Raw genomic sequence first — 12,500 nt, 5'->3', positions numbered from 1 at the left:
AAACTATATAACGAACAAGCTTTTCTACTGGTAATTTTCCATCATTAAACAAAAAAAAGGGGACCCGACATAAAAGCAAAAAATATTTTTTTATTAAGACCTTGAATCATTTTGAATTTATAAATGTTAGCTGTACTTTTTCGAGAGTTTGTACATTTTTGCTTTTCCTCTATGCCTTACCATATTTTTATTACCATATAAATAAGCTGGGAAAAGGGTGCAGTAAAGTTGAGATACCTAGCATTTAGGAACCCCAGCCATTAAAGTGGTTGTAAACCCTTTCATATACCCAGTGAAGTGACTGGCCTCAGGTGATGCACAGAGATGAAACAAATCCTCCTACATAAGTTGTATCTGTTATCTGTAGGCACTATTCTCTACATTCGTTTAAAGTGATGCTAAACTTGCACTGTTTCGTTTACATTGCCGGTGTCCTGACAAAATACACAACTCAGCAGAATATAGAACCACGTCACTTCCGGTTTCTTAAAACCCACAGTAATCGCAGATTTTGAGGAATTCGTGTTTGGACACAACAGCGGCAACTGAATGTAGTCAGGTAAAGGAATATTTGGGTGTTTTCACAGCACAGAGGCTAAACGGGGGGGGAAGTTGTCGCCGCCTCTGAGGTGGCCATTTTGTTGGTTAGTGTTGGAGCGGAGTAACAATTTCCGCTCATAATACCGTGCACCGGACTGCATTCGGTTGCCGATCTTGTGTCAAAACACGTATTCCTCATGTAAAATTCTTTCATGGAAATCTGCAATGAATCATGTTATAAACCGGAAGTGACGTGGTTCAATATTTAATTTCTTTTTACAAAAATGTGAGGGGTGCACTCACTTTTGTTAGATAATTGTAAATGTAATCACAGCTTTAATATCATTATCAGAAACCAGTTTCCTATGGTTTCCGAGAGAAGGACACAACTTTCCTGTTTTTAAAACCCCATAATCATGTATTTAACTCACTGCATTCAGGGACTGAGACGGTGTAATATATTACAATTTTGTTCTTGGGTTTAGCTATCCTTTAAAGTGAAATGGTAATTTGGTCAGAGAATACAAGCCTTCTCAATCAACAGCTGCTGAGATAAAATGTATGCCATGCAGAAAGTCTGTTTTCAGTTAGTCAGACATGACTGTCAGACTCTAGGTACAGTAAGGCCCACCATACACAGAGCAAATTTCTCAATTCCCCCATCAACACAGACAGTGGAGACAGTGTTGATGTGGGAATCCCTCCTGCGGGGCCACCATCTTCTCCCGTCGGGGGGGGGGGGGTCGGTGGGGGGTGGAGAGACATTACTGCTAGTGGCTTTAGCAGCTGATAGTGACCATCGTAGGTAAAACCCAGGCATGCTGTTTGTACCAAAGTTGATCAAGTGATCAACTTGGTGCAATTAACCTGCCCATACACGGTTCGAATCTCAGCCGGTTCAGATTCAAACTGTGTATGGCCTGCTTAAGGCAGGATATACTTAACTGATCCTCAGACCCCCCCCCCCGCAGCTTTTACATTTTCCCCCACGCGCTTTAGCGGTCTGGAGACCTGATAACATCAAACCCTGAGGAGCACGGTCCATAGCCCTGTTCTGGATGTGAGGATGCCAAGGGACAGTCCAGCTCTGGATCATGTGGGAGCGCTGCCTGCCGCATCTAGGACCAGGTAGGAAAAAAAAAAAAAGAGACGAGCCATTACCCTTTGCCATTAGCTCTACTGAAAGGGATTTTTTTTTTTATCTCACTGGTGTTGGTCTTCAAGAAAAAAAACAAAAAAAAAACATGCACACTATTAGGGTTGGCTAGGCTATAAGATGCGTAGAGCTGGTGCGAACATTTCATCTTGTTCCTGAAGCTTGCACCAACTCTTCCTCCTTGCCGGAGAATGGCTCAAGAATGTGACAGGTACTCAGTTAATGCAATAGTCAGTGCTCACCTTGACTCTGGTTCTTTAAATGTTTCTGATTAGGTCAAAGAAAATCTTCTCTGGAACATACAGGGTCATACAACATTCTACGAATGAAAATTGACAGTTACTTACCGATAACTGTTTTTCTAGGATATCTTCCAGGACGGCACACCTGAGATGAGAGGCTCCTCCCCACAGGAAACACAATCAATCGACAGCTGTTTTAAGTCCCCACCCTTCCCCTTGATCCTCAGTTTGTAGAGAAGTAACTCCTGAACCTGGTTCACAAGGGAAATCATTCCTCATAGGTACTCACCTTTTCTACCATTTTCCCTCCTCCAACGGGCGGGAAGTAGGCCTGCCGTCCTGGAAGATATCCTAGAAAAACAGTTATCGGTAAGTAACTGTCAATTTTCTCTAGTCATCTTCCAGGACGGCACACCTGAGAGGATAATCAAGTACCTCAGGCCTACCTTAGGGTGGGACCACTGCAAGACTCTCTTGGCGAACCTTGGTTCTGCAGTGAGTTTTACCTCCACTCCATATGCTTGATGAAGGTATTATAGCTGGATCATGCGGCTGGTCTGCAGAAAACATGTTAAACTTGTAGGTTATCAATGTTGCCTGTCTCACACATCTAACAACCATGGCCTATTGTGCCTGTAGGTGCTACTTAGAACCCTTAAAGATTAATCAGAGACCTGTGTTGTAAGACAAGGACACTAATTGATCACTAAGAGGGCCTGTCTTAACACTACCCTGTTCAGGGAATTAAAACTGCAAAAAAAAAAAAAAAAGGTGGGCCCCTAACAGACAACCTTTTTTGTTCATTTTTATCTTTACATCAGCAAAGACTAAAGGGAAGCCTACTTAAGGGTAATAGATTAACCGAGGCTTGATCCCTGGGTTTAAGGCATGCCCACTCTGTGGCTTTACTTACGCCTGAGTGCCTACTTCAGGAGAATAAAGTTCATAGCAGGAGTATAACACTTATACTGCTACATCTAGTTCTGCTAGAAGGGTGAGATGAAGGCCATGCACCGAGCCGTAACCTATTCGGTCGGGTGGACATCTTTATACTTCATCTTCAGGTCATAATACTCCTCTGAACAGAACTTCCCAAGTTCTTACTAAGCAGGGTGATTCTTTATCGCCTTCCTCCAGTGTCCTATAACCCTACTGGGCTTCACCCCTAGGAAATGGTTCCAGCATCCCTAAATGTAAGGGCCTGAGGCTTTCTGACATGTGACATCTGCAGCCAGAACTCCAGGCCCCTCCACGGAAAAGAGGGCTGAAATACAAAAGGTGATACATGCATTATTAATATCACAAATTAAAAAAGATCATAGATTGTGGACCCAGCACAATAGATTTAGACAGAAAGGACACAAGAATAGACAATGTGTATCTGAGTGTGGCTAGCTAAACCAACATATCAAATATGGGAGAGATCCAAATCTGAACTTCAATGTAGACAAACAATCCTCACAGTCTGGTTTTCTGATGTGCAGCCAATCTGTAAAAACATTAAGACACACGCAAACCCTCAGCCTTGGTTCACACTGGGACGACTTGTCAGGCGACAGTTACCTGACAAGTAGCGTCCTGTTCTGTGCAATGGAGCCGTTCTAAATCGGCGCGATGCAAGTCGCTCTGACTTAGAAAAAGGTTCCTGTACGACTTTGGGGGCGACTTGCATTGACTTCTATACAGAAGTCGTTTCGCAAGTCGCCGCTGAGTTGTGTCCTGGGTCGCCTGAGGCAGTCGCGCTGTAAGTCGTGCTGCCTCAGTGTGAACCGACCCTAAATGCTGCGTGTTTCTGAAGTGCAGCTAGCTAGGTCATAACTGATATATATACATAAAGGACGGGAGTCCTGTTTACGGTGGAGTTTTACTGATGTACAGCAAAACAGGGCCATAAATATAAGACAGAAAGACCCAAACTTCTATGTTGCGTATTTCTGATGAACCACCAAATACAGTTATAAGATCAATATGGCACTGGCTAGCTAAACCAACATAACAAGACAATATCTTTTCTGTTATGCAGTTCTGTAGTGCAGTCACATAGAACCAACACGGAAAGGACCCAAGCAACCTGCAGCATTGTGTTTTTCTGAAGTGCAGTAAGGTAAGGGAATCTGAAACAGAAAGCACCAACAAGCTTCAATGTTGAGTATTTCTGCTGTGCAGCCACATAAAAAGACAGCCTTCCTAGCTGCGATCTTTCTGGTGTATTGCAAAGTAAGGCAATAAACTCCATGATGTCTATTCTTGTGTGTAGCAAAACCTCAACCAGAAGGGAAACTTAGGGCTCCCACACCTGTGCGACCCAACCTGCAACCGCAAAAACGCAAGAGAAAAGTCATACACTATGGCTTCCAATGGGAACCATTTGTGTCTGTGCAACTCCAGGTCGCAGCGCCACAAAGCAGACCCTGCTTTCTGGATCCACAGACCTCAAGATTACACAGGTCGCAGGTAACTTGCAATTTTCAGGTTGAACAAGCGAGGGGTCCCCAATGCTGTATCTCCCTGGAGGCGTGCAGCCAACAACCCCCTGCTGTGTATCCCTAAGAAGCAGCAAGGTAGAACAATGAGAAACAGAAAAGACACCCCTCACTGCTGTGCCTTTCTGATATGCAGCCGATAAGGCAGTAAATATAGAACATACAGGACACAAACAATCTTCAATCTTTGTGTATGTCTGATGTGTAGTAATATACCAATACTGAGCAGAGACGCCACCATCCTCAATGTGTCTCCCTGCTGAGGCAGCAAAAACAAATCAGAAAAGGACAAGCAACCTCACTGCTGTGTCCCTTCTGATATGCAGCCAATAAGGCAGTAAATGTAAGACATAAAAGGACAGACAACCTTCAATCTTGTATATATCTGATATGCAATAATATAACAATCTGAATAGAGAAAGCACATCCATATTGAAGGGATTTGGCATGCGACTCAACATGTCAAATCGCATGCCTAAAATCGGCAACCTTTGCCGTTAATAGCACTGTCAGCCTGACACCACTTTGCGGGGCTGCACCGATTACCAAAGGCAGTACCAGTACTACCCCTGGCACAGGTTCAATTTGTATTTCCCAACAATTCAGGACCATCAATCTTCACTACTGCCTTTCTAATAAGCAACCAATAAGGCAGTAATACAGGACACAAAAAAACCCCAGACAGAACTCAATTTTGTGTATGTCTGATGTGCAGCAATATAACAAATATGAGCAGAGATGTCATAAGACTCAATGATGTGCATTTCTGCCATGCGTCACAAGACCAGAAAGTACAGACCACCTACCCTGTTGTATTTTTCTGATCTGTAGCCAAATAAGGCAGTACCTTTAGGATATAACAGACAACAACCAAGCTTCAGTGCATTTCTGATGTACAGCACTATACCCCTTATGAGCAGAAATGTCACAAATCTCAATGTGTATTTCTGCTGTGCCACAAAACATCCCAGCAAGGACAAACCTTCACTACTGAGGTCTACTGGTGTGCAACCAAGGAGGAGTCATGGTGTATCCCTTTATGAAATAACCAAACAGAGCAATTTGATCCCTAGGCATAGCCTGGGCTGTAGATACTAACACTTCACCCCCAGTGAAGGAACACATTCTAAAAATGGTTAGACACCTTACTATAGTAGCTGTTGTCCAACCTTACCTCCGTAGACTGAGCAAAGGCTGGCCAGCTCACACACAGGTGGGGCTGATCAGAAACTAAAGTCTCAATGAGCCCAGCCCTAGAGACCAATTTAGGACAGCCTCTAGAAAAGGTGGTCACCAATTTAGCCTGGAGGGAAATAGCCACCTGCAGGGCTAAAACAAGCCATCATGTATCTATCTAGCTCTTGCATATGTTTGCACAGAAAATCCTTAATTAAAGGATATAGGAAGCGATTTATGGTAAATCGCCTTTAGATCTATCACTGAGTTGACTGTAGCCCAAACCAACAAAAAGGTTTTTCTTACCTCCTGCACTTTAATATAACCACAATGTAAAGGTGGAGTGGGAGGTTGGAGCTTATGACTTCAGATTCCTAGCAGCTGGGCTAATAGGGCCATATAACCTAGTGCACCTGCTGACCAGGAGAGCTTACTCCTGAATCCTTCAACCATTGCACAATCCATAAATTGTTCAGTGGTATACCTGGCCTGTAAGGAACTTTGTATCTACCAGGTCCTCCCCCCCTTCGCTCTATTCATCCCTACTAATGTCCCACAACCGGATATGTAGGGAGAGTCTGGAAACCTACTGTTGTGATAACCACAGTGTCTCTGCTGTAAGAGGGAGCTGTGCCTGGTGGTTTTAGCAGTAGCTTCTGGGCTATTTTGTTATGCAGACCCCAGGTCCTGCACTGCACCACTTAGTAAATACAGGGGGAAGGGGAAGAAATGCCTTACCTACCTCTTTCCCATCTGAGGTGGTTTAGGCACACTCGCTCCTCTGCACCACTTGTCCACCATACAGCATCTCTGATGTAAGAGGGAGCTGTAGCTGGTGTTTTTAGCAGAAGCTTCTGGGCTATTTGAATCTAGACCCCAGGGGAGATTATCTCAAATGCCCAGAAACCATCTGGCTGGGATTGGGGATTTTGCAGCTACATTCCCAAGGTAAAGGAAAGTACTCACCATTGTAGTCTTCCCCTTTTTCCACAGCCACCGGGCTTGCTTTTCCATCCTTATGGTCCACACGCAAGGAGGATAGCCGCCAAAGTGCCCCCCCAACTGCTGTCCCCGTAGGGAGCTGCAAGGTTAGGCTGTGTCCTGCCAGTCAGTATATACACCTGGGGGGGCAATGCCGTACGTTCCTCATTCCATTCTGAGGTGGTTTAGGCAGACATCCACCGTAGTGAACTCAAGCCTCCTCGAAAGGAGGATGTGGGCGCCTGCTCCTGCTGACTCTCAGCCTTCCCTCCTGGGTAAGAACATGGGTCGTTCAGGCAGCGCCCTTCCCAGCAGCCCACGCGAGCTACCAGGGGCCCAGGAGTCGGGGGCCCTGGAAAGAACTGACAGCCAGCACCCCTGTCTGAACGGACGCCCGGACAGGTAAGGGGGGGAGACAGGAAAAAGGCCCCTGAAGTTCTGGGGACACCACTGTACCCAGGGGCCTTCAGCTCTCAGGGGGGCTCTTCCAGTTTCTGCTGCCCCCCTGAGGAAAGGATAGGGGAACCCCCCAGGAAGGATAAATATATCCGGCCAGACCCAGAGGCCCATCAGGTACTAACCAGGCCCGACCCTGCTTTGCCTCCGAGATCATACGAGATCGGGCAGGCGGCGCCCTTTTTCACTTTCAGGGTGATGTGGCCGTAGGCCTTCCCCAGGCATTTGGTCCGGCTCCCAGGGGGGGACCACCAGCCCCAGGCTTCGGGTCATTTGGAAAAAAACAAACGGTTTCGCTGTGTAGGGAGAAACACAATCAAAAACTGAGGATCAAGGGGAAAGGTGGGGACTTAAAACAGCTGTTGATTGATTGTGTTTCCTGTGGGGAGGAGCCTCTCATCTCAGGTGTGCCGTCCTGGAAGATGACTAGAGAAATTACTCTTATTTGGTCCTTTTATTTGTTAAGTTGTTTTGTGCATCTTTGCAGAAAGCTTGTGAGCCTTCTGTTGTATTCTTATTAGTTACTGCATGTCTAGTTATCTCTGTGGACTACAGAACCCTATCCCTCTATGATAAAAAGGGAGGAAAGGGGGAGGTTTCTGTTGTCCTGTTTGTTTGTTGTCCCGATCCAGTAGGCTAAGTGAGCATTGTCACCTTGGGACGGGATGTGTGTTACTGGCAGAACCACCAGATGAAACTATAGGGAAACCCAAATCTTGAGAAAAGAAAAACGAATGCGGCCAAATCTAAGGACTGAAAATGCAAGTTTAGATACGCTTTACAGTAGAAGTAAACTCTTGGTTGATTTTTACCTATAAGTAAGCCACAGTGCTCTGCACCCCCCCCCCCCCCCCCCCCTTTACTAGGGTGGCCACACATACAAACCGTTTGAAGAGAGCTACAAATCCTTTAGCAGGTAAAGCAAGCCTTCAGTTTTAGACCCCTTTCACACTGAGGCACTTTACAGGCGCTATAGCGCTAAAAATAGCGCCTGTAAAGCGCTTCTCCTGTCACTCCAATGTGAAAGCCTGAGGGTTTTCACACTGGGGCGCTGCGCTGGCAGGACGTCAAGAAAAGTCCTGCTAGCAGCTTCTTTGAGGCACTTTAGGAGCGGTGTATACACCACTCCTAAACCCCCCCTGCCCATTTAAATGAATTTGAACCCTTTTCCAGCCACTAGCGGGGGTTAAAAGCATCCCATTAGTGGCCGAAAAGCGATACTAAAACGACGGTAAAGTGCTGCTAAAAATAGCAGCGATTTACCGCCGACGCCAGGCGCTGCAAGCGTGAATGTGCCCTTAGGGTCAGCGAGTGAAGGCCGAGTTGCAACTGCACCATTCCACCACTGACCACTAGGGAATGCTAAGATGAAGTCATGGCTTTTAATGTCTTGCACATGTATACAATTGTTTCAAGCTTTGGTTCATGTTCATTTAAGAAATGTCTTCCTAAAACATGAAAACCACTGAGTGCTTCATTAAAGTGAATTTATGCATTGTTCATGCAGAGAAATGCAACAGGCCAATTTAAAGTGGGTGTATTCATGAAATATGACCTAGGAACATATATTTGTAGTGTTTACTTATCTCTCACCAAAGCCCCAAGTCCTGTGTCTTTCTGCTGCTTCGTTCCTTGGTTATCAGCATAACTTCTTTGTTCCTCTGCCTATGTGGGGGGGGGGGTGCCTTTCCTCCAATTAGCTCACACACACACTAAGCCCAGACTCCCCTCCCACTGCTGAAACAGGAAGAACAAATTCCAACATAATGTTCACTTTCTTAACAGTATATAAATCTGAAGACAGCAGATATACATGTAAAACTTATGTAGGGAGATTTGTTTCATCTCTGTTTATCATCTGAGGTTATGCACTTCACTGGGTATAGGAGAGGGCTTATATCCACTTTAAATGCCACTCTCTCCTCATTTTGTTGCCCTATTTGGCTGCAGGGAGTGAAGAAAGGAAGCCTTGTGTAAGCATCTAGTAGCCAATCGGAACTTACACAAGTGCTAAGGAGTCTACCCTATGTGCACCGTTGGGTACATTAGCCGCAAAAACACCAAGCACTAATGAGGTTACATGGGAGGAAGAGAAGCTAATCATATGCTCTTCATACCCAGAAGTACTAGGTATTTCTCTTTCCTTTTCACAGTGGGAGTGTGAAGAAAGGCAAGCATGTGTCAAGTCTAGGAAAACCATGAGTTCACTTTAAAGGGTTTGTTAACCCATATAAAACTCAAACACTACCAGACCCTCTACTGGAGCCTGGCAGAGCACACTACATTAGTCTAAAAACGAGCGCTGTAAGTACCTATTTAGAGCTGTCTTCAGGCCGGTCACATGACTCGCTGCCCCTGTACAGCTCCGATGGATATTGCAGGAGGGGCCATGATCTCCCTGACATCAGCCGGGGGACATGGCCACACAGCCTCTCCTGCAGTAGCCCTGGAAACCGGCTGAGAGTCACGTGACCGGCCTAAAGACAGCACAAAAACAGTATTTACAACGCTCATTTTTACAAAAGTCTATTGCAGTGTGCTCTGCCAGGATATTAAAGAGTTGCTGGAAGTGAGCATGTAACATTTTTAACTTTACTTGAAGTGGCGGGGGGCGAGGAAGGAGACACACAGAAACGAGCTTGCATGCAGGAAGGAGGGGGTGAGGGGGGAGAGCAGAGGGGACAGTAGCGTATGACGGAGGGACGCACTTTGACAACGGTGGTCAGGGCTGAGTATTTGGATAAAATTGTAGCGATGTAGGCAACGGTAACTCTTAACCGATTAGTGTATACAGCAACATGATTCACAATATACTGGTAATAAAATACATGAATATATTATAAATTGTTCCAATTCATAATGAACACAATTCGTGTTAAAAATGATAATAAATTTGACAATAAATATAATGTTGAATCTCAAAATCACTATTGCAATGATGTAGCAAAAGGTTGAGGCTCTACGTGTTTTGTGAAGATGTCCACTCGTCAGGAGCAAATATGAAATGGATAATTATATAATAAAACAAAAAATGCAAGGTGAACTGGTGGTTGGCATAAGGGGGAAAATGCGGCCACAGCTCCCGGGAGATGTTTGTTCCCTTGGTCTCCTCAGCCGCCTATATCATTTCTTGTATTCTTAACTTACATGTAGGTAAGAGTGTTTGGAAATTACCCTATCCCTCCTATTTGCGATTTTTCCCCCCTTATGCCAACCACCAGTTCACCTTGCATTTTTTGTTTTGTAATAGAATTTTTTGCAAGTTTTTTTTGTTATAGTTTAGAGGGGGCAAATTACACAGCACAAGCACTGTGCTGTTTAATCTGCTTTAACCACTTGCTTACTGGGCACTTAAACCCCCTTCCTGCCCAGACCAATTTTCAGCTTTCAGCGCTCTCACTCTTTGAACGACAATTGCTTGGTCATGTAACACTGTACCCAGATGACATTTTTTATCATTTTTTCCCCCACAAATAGAGCTTTCTTTTGGTGGTATTTGAGCACCTCTGGGTTTTTTATTAAAAAAAAAGAAAAAAAAAAAAAAAAAAGACACTGATGGGCACCGATAAGGCGGCACTGATGGGCACCGATAAGGCGGAACTGATGATGAGGCACTAAGAGGTGGAACTGGTGGGCATTGATAGGTGGAACTGATATTCACAGATTGATGGCACTGTGGGCACTGGCAGGCGGTACTGGTTGGCACATATGAGGTGGCTATGCCTCTTCCTCTTCGGGAAGAATGTCCCTTCAACAGAAGGCGGTGATAAAACGATTACCGAGCTTCTGTTTACATCACGTGATCAGCCGTCATTAGCTGATCACGTGGTAAGGGGCCAGGATCAGCCCCTTACTCTGACTCTGTGATCACAGAGCTCGCCGCACATGGGGAGCGTACAAAGGGGAGGACGTCTACTGACGGCCTCCCAGCAATGTAGGTCCACGCTGTACCAGTCATTCGGCTATAGCGTGGACGGGAAGAGGTTAAGGGACTAGGAAACCAAACGCTTTAAGTATATCCCAGGCTATAGCTGTCCAGTCTGCAACATTCCTAGGACTATATTTTAGCAATTAATGAGCATAATGAGGTTTTATAGCACATTATAAACCATGGACGAAAGCTTCATTTAATGACATTTTATCTTCAATAGCTGCCTTGCTGAGTTATGTCTTAATATGGTTTCCAGGCTCTCACAGAAACGCTATCATTTCAAGGTCATGATAGTGGGAGAATGAACCTCAGGATCCATGACATTACAAGAACAGCAAGGAAACATCAAAAAGCCTTAGAAATCCTGATCAGCAACTATAGATTTTTAATGCAATGCTGTAGCCAAGCCAATTACAGCTAAATTACGGTACGAGTAACTGAACTCCAGCCAGATATAAGGAGCTCAAATTAAAACAGTTACATATTTACATATAGATATTAATACACGATTAAAAAAAAATTTAAATGCAAATAGTAATTTCACTTGGTATCAGCATCTTACAATCTGCTTTACAGCAGCACTCAAACTAGAAGAGTACAGGAGAAGAGAGTAGATTGAGCAGATAGATAACCACATAAGCCTCTGACTGCTCCTGTGCTGTCCAAACAGTAAGCTGGGGCAAAACCTAAAACCTCTGTATAGTTCACCCTTGTAGCAACCCTTATCTCAAAACAGGGCTACAGGCAAAATTTAGTTGTGCCGAGTGGTAGCCAGCCTGGCTAATTTGTAGTTTTTAGTGGTAAAATTACTTTCTTCCTGTTTTAGCTGCGGCTTCTCCTTTTTGTCAGTAGGTGGTGCTGTTGCTTTGACATTAATATGATGAGCTGCAGTGCATTAAGGTTATGAATAAACATACCTTTCTCAGCCAATCAGACTGACTGCTGTGAATGCTGGGAGAAGGTATTTGGAGAGAGTTAGGTGATCTAGGTCTTCCCCGCCCAGACTGTGGTCTGGGTGGGTGTGTGGAACAGCTCTTGGCTGCTAGGCCTGAAACCTGAGGCCTATCTTTTTTTAAAAAAGAACATATATATATATCGATGGGGAATGAGTACAGCGCTGCACCAATGATGTTGTGGAGATGGTTACACAGTAAGCAGCTAACACGCCTCTTAGACACAGGTTGAGATAATTAAATAGAAAATATATAGTGTAGCGCTATGTGTGTGAATATTATAAAGTTGAAAAACAGTGAACTAAGCTCGAGCCATCCCTTAAGGGCCAGCAAATAAGCTAAATAATTCAAAATTACATATAAAATAAGTAAATACAATCAAAAATGCACTGAGTGCTACAAAATAACATGTGAAATATAGTGATTGTAATAAACCAGTGGAAAAACGATGTGGTGAACAGAAACAAATTCTAGATTAAGTAAAAAATCAACCAAAAAAGTCCATGGACGTTGAGAGTTGTATTCCTAATGGAAATAAAACCACCACCAAAAGTCTCTGAGGGTTAAATGATGAAGACAAAA

The 12,500-nt window shown here is 44.4% G+C and overlaps 1 protein-coding gene across 1 annotated transcript in view; it reads right to left on the bottom strand.

The window, feature by feature from the left end:
* The window catches only part of WNK2 (WNK lysine deficient protein kinase 2), a 356,194-nt gene that overhangs the window by 251,766 nt on the left and 91,928 nt on the right, over positions 1 to 12,500 (bottom strand).

Source organism: Aquarana catesbeiana, linkage group LG07 (genome assembly GCF_042186555.1).
Source record: "Aquarana catesbeiana isolate 2022-GZ linkage group LG07, ASM4218655v1, whole genome shotgun sequence".
NCBI lineage: Eukaryota > Metazoa > Chordata > Amphibia > Anura > Ranidae > Aquarana > Aquarana catesbeiana.
Note: the sequence above shows the minus strand (reverse complement) of the source record. Positions and strands in the feature narration are given on the sequence as shown.